At 38.4% G+C, this 13371-nt stretch overlaps 1 pseudogene; it reads left to right on the top strand.

Moving 5' to 3' along the window:
* The first annotated feature begins 608 nt into the window (after positions 1-608).
* On the top strand, positions 609-9381 carry LOC120106533 (annotated as a pseudogene).
* The last annotated feature ends 3990 nt before the right edge of the window (positions 9382-13371 follow it).

Genomic DNA, 13371 nt, shown 5'->3' with positions numbered 1-13371 from the left:
CTCCTCCTCCTGAAGTGGGGTGGTGAAAGTGTTGGGGTCTTGAGGCCGCCTCCTTCCTCTTGCCTCTTACCCCGCAGTATGATCTTTGTAAAGACCGTTTATGTTTGGCAAAGTCTTAATGTATCAACTTGATTTCATATTGCCTGGTTTGCTTTTGTTCCCGTTGGTTTCCATCTCTGCGATTCAAAGAAAAAAAAATTAATATATTTACAAGTTTTCTTGAACCATTTATGTTCTTGGAAAGCCGTAAACTCTCTATTGTGCCAGCCCCTTTTAAATAAGAGATCATGACTCTTGCTTTTAATCCATAAATCTTAGATTCCAGATGCTGTCTTCTCTTCTTTGCTCTGCATTTGTTTGCTACTCCTCAATGTTACATAGACAAATTTATCTATTTCCCATTTAAGTAGCACAGCCTTCCTTTTTCTGAACTTTAACATGGGTTATGTCCCCAAGAAATTTGGTTCAAATTAGGGACTCACCCTTAGGTTGAAGGCTCTAACCTTTGTCCCCCCTAAAGCATTATTCTCTGTGTTGTGGCAGGTCATTCATTGATATTTGCTAGGTGGGGATCTTTAGATACTGTGTACTCAAAGAGCTCTTATTGAGTTCATAGACCAGAGATGGGGGCTGAAGGAGAAAAGATGAATATCGAACTTGCAGATGCTGTGAGGGCCAATGATATCGGATCCTGTAGCAATTCAGTAGTGGAAGTTCCTTCTGGAAAGCCTGCAAAGGTGCCGGATCGGCGTGACAGTGAGAAGAATGGGAAGCAGGACGACGGCAAGTATGCCGTTCCATTTTACAAGCTGTTCGCATTTGCAGACTCAACTGATATAATTCTGATGGTCTTGGGGACGGCAGGCGCGGTGGCAAATGGGCTCGCGCTGCCACTCCATGACAGTTCTTTTTGGAGACTTGGTTTGATTTCTTTTGGAGGAGCTGCAGACGTCCATGATGTGGTTCATAGAGTTTCCAAGGTGTGCAATGTTTCTCGTGTGGATGCTAGTTTTTGAACAAGCAGTGATCATGCTCAAAATTTTTGGCATGAATCTGTTTTCACTCTCTTTTCGTCATTTGTTGATCAATTGTCATTTTTGCTTGGTTTGCTTCACGATATCGAGAATTATGACAAGTATCTATGTTAGTTCCGAAGTTTCTTTAACTAGTATGAGGACTGAAATTTCAACGGTTTATATGGATGGCAACTCTCTCTGTTTTCATTTGTTTTCTACTCAAACAGAAAGTGATGAATGAGTCTAATCATGTTCAGGTAGCGCTTGAGTTTGTCTATCTGGCAATTGGGACAGGCGTAGCATCTTTCTTCCGTGAGTACCCTTTTGCTATTTGTAATACATAAGAGCTAAGTTTTCTTTCAAATTCTAAAGTTTATGAGACTCCAATGGCCTAATTTGTTTGTCAGAGGTGACTTGTTGGATGGCTACTGGGGAGAGACAAGCTGCACAAATACGGAATTTATACTTGAAAACCATATTACGTCAAGATATTGCATTCTTTGACAAGGAAACCAATACAGGAGAAGTTGTTGAGAGAAATGTCGGGGGACACTGTCCTTATTCAAGATGCCATGGGTGAAAAGGTACTGGTACCATTTTGTGCATTTTAACTTGGCTTTTTGCTTTGCAAATTTATGCATTTCATAGTAAGGCTCATTTTGGAAAGTCAGTTCTTCTGAAGGTTTCTTGTGACTTCCAATCCTATGAGTCTTCTAGACAACTGAAATATTTTTGGTTTCCTAATGGATATCTTTTTCCGAGCAATGTCCTAATAGACCTCATTTTAAAGTATCTATTTGCACTTTTGCAGGTTGGTAAGTTCATTCAATTAACAGCGACATTCATTGGAGGTTTTGTGGTTGCATTTGTTCAAGGGTGGCTTCTCACCCTTGTTATGCTAGCAACAATTCCTCCACTTGTGGTTGCTGGGGGAGTCATGTCCACCGTTGTATCCAAGATGGCATCACGTGGAACAGGCAGCTTATGCAGAAGCTGCAGTTGTCGTGGAACAGACCATTGGATCAATTAGAACAGTAAGTTCTACAAGTATTCTAGGACAGGAGGACTTTACCATTTTATTCTTGATATTTATACTTATTTCTTGTGGAAATCCAACTGAAGTTCTTTTCTTAGGTTGCTTCTTTTACTGGGGAAAAACATGCAGTGAACAAATACAGTGAGTCTCTAAAAAGTGCTTACAGTTCAGGTGTTCAAGAAGGTTTGGCTGCAGGACTAGGTCTTGGCACAGTCATGCTCTTCTTGTTCAGTGGGTATTCTTTGGGCATATGGTATGGATCAAAATTGATACTGGGCAAAGGTTACACAGGTGCTGATGTCATTAATGTGATATTTGCAGTCCTGACAGGCTCCTTGTAAGTTGCTATTTCTTTGCATATTTTACTGAAACAAGTTGGTGCAAGTAATTCCATCCAGTACATGGCAATTTCTCTGAAAAATAAAATGAAACGAACTGTCTTGACTAGCATGTTAGGAGGAAATGCAAGTTTAGTGTTCTCTTTCAATGAAAAACTTATTTTGCAAAATATTTTACCTGGATGTATCATCACATAAATGCTAGTTGCATTTGATTACAGTATTTCTACTAGTTTCTGTAAAAGTCTGAATAAAATACAAAATATTAGAAATTATTTAATTGTACAAAGAAATACAACCAAACCCATGCATACACTTATATACACTGTAGAAACTTAATAGGACTTACTACATTTTGAGGATTCAAGAAACCAACCCTAAATAGTTGGGACAAAGTTTGATGGTTTTAGTTGTTTATCAACATGGAAATAAGTATAAGCAATTTTTGGGTACTTGATGTGTCTCTACATATATATAGTGTCCATCTGGTCCTGATTTTTCTTTCAAATCAATCTTAACTGTCGATGCCTGAAATTGCATCTTCTAGTGCCCCCTACTGTACTATCAACTTCTATAATTACAATCTCTGTAACACGGTTCTACAACTAGCTTAAAACCTGGTTCATATTTTACTGAAAATTGTTAAAACTTCTTTCAGATTTCAGTACTTGCATGCCTAGCCACCCTATATACCATGCAAAATTGAATCGAATGAGAAAAACTTAAATTACAGATGGCCTGTTGCCATAAATATAGATATTATCTGCTGAAAGGAATTGAGATATGAAACATACAGATGGCTGTACACCTAGATGTTAGCAGTGACAAATATAAAGATATCTCTCGTGAACTATGATCTGCCATTCTGTATTCAGCTATGAAGTATAGATGTAGAATATTCTGACCACTTCTGTCATTGGACACATAAAACTCTGGCTAGTTTTTGATATACGACATATTCAGAAAGTAATTATACCAAACTTGATGGGATTGTACTTATTTTGTTCAACTATGTCAATGATATAATATCTTTTGCCACACCATCCATATTTAACAACCTTGAAGAGCTAATAGCACCTAAAGCATTTCTTTATTTGTCTGGTAGTCAATAAGTATATTCAATTATTATTATAGCTTTTCCTAATATTATGTACTTCTGATATGAATTTTCCAGCTCTTTAGGGCAGGCATCACCATGCATGACAGCATTTGCAGCAGGCCAAGCTGCAGCATATAAGATGTTTCAGACAATCAACAGAAAGCCAGAAATCGATGCTTATGATGCAAGAGGAAAGAAGCCTGATGACATTCAAGGAGACATAGAATTTAGAGATGTTCATTTCAGTTATCCTGCCAGACCAGATGAGCAAATTTTCCGCGGATTCTCTCTTTTTATAGAAAATGGAATGACTGTGGCCTTGGTTGGAGAGAGTGGAAGTGGAAAGTCCACTGTCATCAGTTTGGTAGAAAGATTCTATGACCCACAGGCTGGTGAAGTTCTCATTGATGGTATAAATATCAAGGAGTACCAGCTTAGGTGGCTTAGAGGCAAAATTGGACTTGTCAGTCAGGAACCCGTCCTGTTTGCTTCTAGCATTAGAGATAATATAGCCTATGGCAAAGATAATGCAACTATTGAAGAAATCAGAGCTGCAGCTGAACTAGCTAATGCTGCCAAGTTCATCGATAAAATGCCTCAGGTTTCATGTGTTTTGTGTTTCAAATATTTTTTTTTTAAATTTTAAAATTTTGTTAGTCATCAGTCATCACTAAAACCGATCATTGTCATATACTAACTCTTTTCCTGTACTACTGAATGCTTGATAATTGTCAACAATATATAGGAAGTATACAAGAATCTGGGCATCTTGCTCTCAGATCTTTAATTTCATCAGTTGGATTAGTTCATGATCATCTGAAATGGCTATATCCAATATGTTCAGGGAATTGATACGATGGTTGGTGAGCACGGAACTCAGCTATCTGGTGGCCAGAAACAAAGAATTGCCATTGCAAGAGCAATTCTGAAAAATCCACGAATTTTACTTCTAGATGAAGCCACGAGTGCGCTGGATGCAGAGTCTGAACACATTGTGCAGGAGGCACTTGATAGAGTCATGACAAACCGAACTACAGTTGTAGTTGCTCACCGTTTGAGCACAGTAAGGAATGCTGACACAATAGCTGTCATACATCGAGGATCAATTGTTGAAAAAGGTAAGGATCAATTAGATGCTGCAACAGTTAAACCTCTACTTTGCCAGAGCACCAACTAAATTGGTTTACTCCATCTTGACCCTGTCAAGTTAAAAGATGATAAATTTTATTGCTTGGTTTTATGGTGAAACATTGATATGGAGTTCTATTTCTTTCAAAAAACTTGAGTTTACTTAACTATCATGATGAGCGAAGTTTAGTTTCTTTTTGACCAGGTTCACATTCAGAGCTGTTAAAAGATCCAGATGGAGCTTATTGCCAACTCATACGCTTGCAGGAAATGAACAAAGAATCAGATAATACAATGGGACCAGACCATGACAAATCTGATATCTGGGATTCAGGAAGGCGCTCTAGCAAAAAACTGTCCTTCACCCAATCGATTAGCCGGGGATCATCAAAAGAGCAAACTAGTCACCACTCATTCCAAATGACACTTGGTATGCCTGTAGGAACCGATATCCAAGCAAATACACCAGAGCGAACTGACATTCTAGACACTGAAGTGTCTGCTCAAGAACGAAAGGAAGTACCTCTTCGCCGCCTTGCATACCTTAACAAACCAGAGCTCCCAGTGTTTGTACTTGGTTCAATAGCTGCTGTTGTCAATGGAGTCATATTTCCGATATTCGCAATAATCTTATCCAATGTGATAAATAGCTTTTACCAGCCGCCACACAAGCTCAAGAAAGATTCCAATTTTTGGTCGTTAATGTTCCTCGTATTTGGCGTGGTGTCCTTATTTGCACTTCCAGCTAGATCATACTTCTTTGCTGTTGCTGGGTGCAAATTGATAAGAAGAATTAGATTGATGACATTTGAGAAGGTGGTTAACATGGAGATAGAATGGTTTGATGAACCTGAGAACTCGAGTGGAGCAATTGGGGCAAGATTATCGGCAGATGCAGCTACAGTTAGGAGTCTTGTGGGTGACGCACTTGCACTAATTGTTCAGAACACTGCCACTTTGGTTTCCGGTTTGCTGATAGCTTTCCTTGCCAATTGGCAACTATCTCTTATTATCTTGGCTCTGATACCTCTCATAGGTCTCAATGGATATATCCAGATGAAGTTTATAACGGGATTCAGTGCAGATGCAAAGGTTTGGCTATACAACTCTCTGAAAAGTTTGCTTCTTTCATAAGGAACTCTGTGAAATCTGCTATATCTAGCTTAGATTATTAAAATGCATATATACATTTTGATAAAATTAGATAGGTCACATGATAGTGCTACTTTGGTTATTCACAATTAAATTAACTCACGAAACATCAAATTTTGGTAAGATTAGTTAAGAATTTTAAAACATTGTTACTTTAAGATAGCATCTAAGAGAGCTTTTTGTAACAATTCAAATATCTTTGTTTATAGCTATAACTTTGAGTGGACATAGCTCTTTTCTTTTCTTTTCCTTTTTTTTTGCAGACTAAAGAGTTTGGTAGTGTCATCGATTTCTGATTATGTGGGAATTTAAAAATGTCTGCAGATGATGTACGAGGAAGCAAGTCAAGTTGCTAATGATGCAGTCGGAAGTATAAGAACAGTTGCTTCATTTTCGGCGGAGGAAAAGGTCATCGAACTGTACAAGGCAAAATGTGAAGGCCCTATGAGAACCGGAATAAGGCAAGGGATAATCAGTGGAATTGGTTTTGGAGTCTCCTTCTTTATGTTGTTTTGTGTGTATGCAACTAGCTTTTATGCTGGAGCTCGGCTTGTGGAGGATGGGAAGACAACTTTTGGAGAAGTTTTTAAAGTATGTACCGTTTTCTTCCTAAAACATTATCAGATTCTATTGTCCTTTAAAAAGTATATGATTTTCTTCTAAAACAAAATAAATATTTTTTGGGCAGTTGCTTTTTATAAAGTTTTAGATTTGTTCTTGCCATATTTGTCCTGGAAAGCATATATCATACATACAAGTGGCAATGATTAGTAAAAATAAAAATAACATAATATTTTCATTCCAATTTGAAGATGTGACAGCTGATAATTATGCCTTTTTTCTTACATCTTGTGGTTTGATTTGAAAGAAGAAAATGAATAGAAGAAACTTTTTCTCCTTTCCTTTGACATTAGCAAGTTTCAAAACAAAGCTACAATGAGCAGGATACCCTTTTATTCATACTGATAATAATGGAGACCAGTAAGCTAAATAGACTATAGAAGATCACCAATTAACATGGAATTTGGCGGCCTCTCTTATTGAAGACTGGACCCAGAAACAAAATAAAATAAAGGGCAAGAGCAATGCGGTAATGCGCCTAATGACCATCGAGATCATTTTAAAAGTTAAACATAAAATGATGCCTGGAGAAGCATTAGGGACATCTAAAGCATCAAAAACAGAGCCAAGATTTGCATCTTTCAACAACAAAGAGATGCAAGAATACTGTTCATTAGAAGCATACGATGTTGCCTCAGATGCTGTTCACAGCTTTTCCTTGTAGAAGCTTTTGAACTCTAAACTATTGTGAAGACCATGCTTCTCATACTAATAAGATTAAACTTTATGTCACTATCTCAAGTGACAACTTTTCATGCTTAAAACAACTCATTGAACTTTGATATAATTGCATGTATTTTTTCTATTGCTTTTTTTCATTTTTCTTATCTAATTTGTGGTAATGGGAGGAGCCCATCATCCAATTCTTTAACATCAGGAGAACAGCTGTATTTTCTATTTTTGCCAATCTCAATCGTCTTTCTTCTGGCTGCAGGTTTTCTTTGCTCTTGCTATGGCAGCTGTTGGAATATCTCAGTCAAGCTCCATTGCACCAGATTCTTCCAAAGCCAGATCTGCTACTGCTTCTGTGTTTGCTATTCTTGATCGGAAGCCTAAGATAGATCCAAGTGATGCTTCTGGGATGTCCTTAGAAACAGTGAAGGGCAACATTGAGTTTCAGCATGTCAGTTTCAGGTACCCTACAAGGCCAGATGTCCAGATCTTCCAAGACTTGTGTTTGGCTATCCGTGCTGGAAAGGTAACGGTTCTGATGTCAAACAATTCACATCTATGGTTATATTTTTACATATTGAACTTCTATATTTGAGCAAGTTGACAAGTGGAATAAACTAAACTCAATACACACACACACAAAAAAAAAAAACAACTCATTTCCGTTGTATTATATGCCGCAACTTTTACACTTTTTTAAGTTTAACAAGCAACCTGAACAATTAACCTGTCAGGTCGTGTATAAACAATTTAACCATCAAGCTACAATTTCTGCCGAGTTTGATTTAGAAGGCTTTGTGCAAAGGTTCAGGATATATTAACAACTATCCATCAAGCTACAATTTCTGCTGAAATGGGTGCCAAATTTCTGCCCATGCCAAATTTAGTCTAAACTACAAACGAGAGATCTGTTATGACCCATAAGGCCAGTTGTTGGTTAGAGATATCAACTGTACTGGTGACAGTTTAAAGCTTATTCAACGAGGGAGTAATGCTTAAAATCCAAAAGAGTGCAAGACTGAAGACTTTAGATGAAGGTGGGGTGGGGGAGGAAGAAGATAACTTTTGATTTGTTCATCGCCAATGCAAAACAGTCCAAAAAGCCAAATGGTAAACATTCCCTCCTATAATTTATAAAATACAAAACAAATATATGTTATTTTGTGTTTCATGAAAAAATTCAAGGAATTTTTTCTCTGTTTAATATACCTAATAAACTTTGAAGATTTATTATTTAAACTTACAAGTTTCACTTCCAAAATCTAACAAGCTTCGTTGAACTTTTAGACTGTTGCAATTGTTGGGGAGAGTGGCTGTGGAAAATCAACTGCCATATCATTGTTGCAAAGATTTTATGACCCTGATATGGGTCAGATATTGCTAGATGGAATTGAAATACAAAGGTTCCAGCTGAGGTGGTTGAGGCAGCAGATGGGTCTGGTGAGTCAAGAGCCATCTCTGTTCAATGATACAATCCGAGCTAATATTGCTTATGGAAAGGAAGGGCGAGCCACTGAAGCTGAGATCGTAGCTGCTGCAGACCTAGCAAATGCCCACAAGTTCATCAGTGGTTTGCAGAAGGTTGGATGCTACCATATAACTAGTATTATTTCTTAAAATAATACCAGCTGATTATATTTCTCCATAAATGTCGCTTTTTTACTGTAGTTGAAATACATGCCCATCAAAAAAATGAGTTTTATTAACTCCTGGTTCTCTCAATGAAAACTAAACTGCAGGGTTATGACACATTAGTTGGAGAGCGAGGTATCCAGTTATCTGGTGGGCAGAAACAGCGTGTAGCGATTGCACGCGCCATAGTGAAGGATCCCAAAATTTTGTTGCTAGATGAGGCAACTAGTGCGCTTGATGCTGAATCTGAACGAATTGTTCAAGATGCTTTGGATCGAGTCATGGTCAATCGAACCACGATCGTTATAGCCCATCGATTGTCCACAATAAGAGGTGCTGATATGATTGCTGTTGTCAAACATGGAGCGATCATAGAAAAAGGAAGGCATGAAATGCTGATTAATATCAAGGATGGGGCTTACGCCTCCTTGGTAGCACTTCACTCAAGAGCCTCTTCATAGCATATGGCACTTCGCGCAGTCCATGTTTTCCCCTATTTGCATTTTTGTCGATGAGAATCCCAAGTGTCATTTTTTTTCATTATCCCTCTAATGCAACTCTATTTATACAATCCTTTAGAATATAACCATGTTAGCCTCAGTGTAGATTTTAGTTAAACAAAAATTTGTATACGGCATGAAATGCTTGTTATTCTAATTATAATTCATCTTTTCCTATTTGCAGTTATATGGGTGTAAAACTAAACACAGGTTACTCATGAGTTTGTAAACAGTCAAAATTAAAAGTGCTGAATTATCAATATTAAGTAGTTAAGTAGGAAAAAGTTAGCCAACATACTGGCACTGTGTGATTTAAGCATGTTTGCACATCCAGAAACAATAGAAACAGATGTGAGGCTCCACATACTACAACAGAAACAGATGTATTATGCTATTCTAATCTACAGTGTAAGCATTGTAGTTCCATGATGTACAGTGGGATCTTCCTCTCTGGGGAAAAGATGTACGGTGGATTCTTCTGCATCTTTGTAAACGTGCATATGGAGCTTTTACCTGAACCCTGTTTAGGGTTACTGGAGGTCAAAGTGCATCGGGTTCATTTCGGTGGGCTTGACATCCCTTTAGGATAGTTGTTGGTTAGGTAGATGTGAGGAAAAAGCAGTGCTTTATTAATAGTGTGGGTCTCGGTCTAAGGATTTCCTAACTCCTTCTCGGGTAGTTTCTAATGTTTGGCACTTTCCATACTTTGTGGGTGCAACATCAACAAATTTGCTCATGATCAAGTTACAACCTAAGAACTATGACTATATTATGTTAACTGTTCGTATTTTGTTCATTCCATCGGTATGCTCCTAGGTACCTGTAAATGTGATCTGTTTGCCAAAATTTCTGCTTTGTTATTCCCATCATCCGGTAACCACAAGATGATCCCAATCTCCTTTTCTTGTAAGTTGTACTTTTTAGGCTGGAGCACTAACTGAAATTCTCTGCATTTCAACTTGGCTCCACCAGTACTTTTTTTTGTTCATTCTTGATCTCCGCTACTATGATCAGGCTTTATCGTGTATTAGGCCAGATTAAAGGCTTCTATGTATGAGGTAATACTAGCGGAGGTGTTTTTTTTTTGTGTGGTTGCACTGAAAATTTCATGGCCCAGATCACAGTTAGGGCATGTTTAACTGTGCCTTCAACTAGTTTCAATTCCAATGCTATGTATGGTAGCTCAACAACCATATCAAAGTTTGGAAACACCTTTAAAAAGGCACAGGGGGATAGGCTTCCTATGCACAAGCGCACTAATAGTACTAGTTACTCCTTGAAGGCTCTCTTTCCAAATCATAGTCTCAAGTTTATTGTGTTAAAGATATGGTTGCTTGCCAAATAATACTAAAGAATAACAGTACAACTTTGCTGCATTAAAGGGATGGTTGCTTGCCAAATGGTACTAAAGAAATCAGTTTGATCTGACCCACCAACAAATCATTACCAATGTTGCTTTCCAAGCAGTATTGTTGTTTCCCATCCATGACTAAGCTCTCTCTCCTTGCAATTAGAAACGACCGCATGCTAGCAGGCATGGCTGAGGAGCCAAGAGATGCTAAAGTGTGAAAAGGAAATGAGGCCAAGTTTAGAATTCAAGGCCTGAGGCCTGAAACAAGGTTGCCAAGACTATCAGCTTGATTTTTGAAAGAGGTCCATACCAACCTTTATTTTTTTTATTTTATTATTTATATAGATTTTTACCATTTTTATTACATTTGCACTAAAATCATGGTTTCGGATGTTACCCGGGAAAATGAGTGGAAGGCAACTCTAAGGATCTCTCTACTGTATAATGCAAACGCTTGGGGGTGCATCTCCATTCCCTGATGTTGCCAGTACTGCCCAAGGGACTCATCAATTATCTATAAAGAAGTGGAGGCAGAGGATTATGAAAATTTTACCGTAGGACGACGGGATTCAAACAAATGGTCCACATGAACATAGACAATATCTAGTGCAAGTGATTTAATAGTTTGGCTTCAAGCCAATACCAGGCTATGCTGCAAATGGACTAAAACAGAGGCATGCTGAGTTACAAGCTGAGGAAATTGGGAGAAAGCTAGAACTTTTACAATACCACTTCCAGGTTAAATACCAACCTCATGGCTGGTATCAAGGCTTTTTGTACTGGTGCTGGTACTTGTATTGGTCGGGCGCCGGTACAATATAGTATCAGTTCGGGTTCGGTATCGTACTGAGATTTGGTATGGCTAGATGTACAGGTTTCAAACTGGCACACAAATTTTTTTTAAATTTTTTTGATGGTTATGATGTTTTATGAAGTTGTTGAGTGATTTGAACATTAATTTGATTTTTTTTTGAGGCGTTTCGATGTTCTTTAATATGTCATTTTTATTTTACATGCTTCTTGTTTATAAAATGACCATAATTTCAATGGTAAATATAATTAAAGTATATAAATTATTATATTCATAAAAAATATTAAAATATGGAGTATAAAATCAATTTAAATACATACTGACATTTATAGTCTCGTAGAATGGTGATGTCTCTCTTAGATGTTGGGGTCATCTTCGTATGCAGGAGGCTCAACCCAGTGCTCTATTCACATAAACCCCCGCTTTTGTACGCTCATTGGGACGCCATAAGATACGCGGCTAAGATAGTCCCTATACATGATGTGGGTGACAGTGTCGCTCTAAAAAGAGTCATCTACCTGATACTGCAACTATAGAGCAACCCATCTGAATATGCCGTTAGCAAATTCCGACCTGTAAGATACTCCAAGCTTTGTAGGATAATATATACTAGAGGAAGATATGTTTGAAGTACCATATCCATGAGGGAAAGCTAGCCTGTGGGTAATAGGATCTTGTGCAGAATTCTGAACCTAATACATCGAGGATCCTACCCCATGTACTATATCATCTGCGGTAGCCTCGTACCCACTATGACCTTGAGGATCCTATTTTCTATATGTAATCGTATTCTTGCGGTCTCTCGATCATGCACTATGGTCCCTATCCCATATGGTGTAAGCAAATTGGGACTCTCTAGTAAATTGAAGACTACCCTAGGGCTAAGAGTCATACATGGTGGTCTGTTATCCTCTCTAGTCACTAAATGCATCATTATTGCTACTGCCATATGATGATCTATGCACCCAATCATGTAAGGGCTCCCTGGTGTCTGAATCTAACTCCTCCGCTCTCACCAATGGTGCCTTGCCTTTGCCTTTCTTAGCAGCTACTTTCTTTCTTATCAGGCCTCAATCAATTTAGCTTTGCTGGGAGGATCGACCATGCCCTCTTGACTAATTGGATCGGGTATCATGGTGGCCTCGTTCATGGGGACATCAGAGCTGATCATCCACCCATCTAGTCTAACATTTTTATTTGCAATTTATTTTATTTCTGGGCTTGTTTGCATTTTATTGTTGTACGGCTTTATTGGTGTTATTTTAGGGCTTTATTAGGAATTATTTTTGTGTAAGGGGTTTATGTTAATTGTTCTTGTTTGGGCCCTATATATAGGGGTCTCTCATCATGATTAAGGTTTCAATGAAGTGAATAAGGATTTCTTTCCCCACGTCTCCTCTCTTCTCTCTTTTTCCCCTCCTTCTTCTCTTCCGCCCCTTCTTTCCTTCAAGCACCTCAGGCCACATCTTCTCCTTTCTTCTTTCCCCCTTCCTCTCTTCTTCTTCTCCTTTCTGCCTTCCCTCTCTCTCCTGTTTCCTTTCCTTCTTCTTCTTCTTCTTTCCCCCTTCCTGTCTTCTTCTTCTCCTTTCTTCCTTTCCCTCTCTCCTGTTTTCTCTGATCTATCGCCACAGCAGCCTTACTCGTCTAAGTTCTGCATCAACATCAGCCTCTCCCGTGACGGGTGCTGCATCAGCATGCCAACTAGAAAAGCAAATTAGAGATTTCTCCCTCTTTTTCTCTGACTTCCACTTTAGAAAACATGATTACCCTATTCTATTTCTCTTCTCCACCTTTAGCCGCACACCGGCTGTGATCTTAAGTGCCACCACCTACCACCTGATGTTAGTCCTATGGCCACCACCTACAAGCACCTCAGGCCACATCTCTCTCTAATTTTCAGTCAAATACCCATACTTTTCCTTGTGTATTTCCTATTTTGATACCTATTTTGGCCCTCTATGTTCAGTCCTCCTCTGCTAGCCATCGATTTGATTCTGCCATCCATCGTGGTTGCT

This window comes from Phoenix dactylifera, unplaced genomic scaffold, assembly GCF_009389715.1.
Source record: "Phoenix dactylifera cultivar Barhee BC4 unplaced genomic scaffold, palm_55x_up_171113_PBpolish2nd_filt_p 000559F, whole genome shotgun sequence".
Lineage (NCBI taxonomy): Eukaryota > Viridiplantae > Streptophyta > Magnoliopsida > Arecales > Arecaceae > Phoenix > Phoenix dactylifera.
Note: the sequence above shows the minus strand (reverse complement) of the source record. Positions and strands in the feature narration are given on the sequence as shown.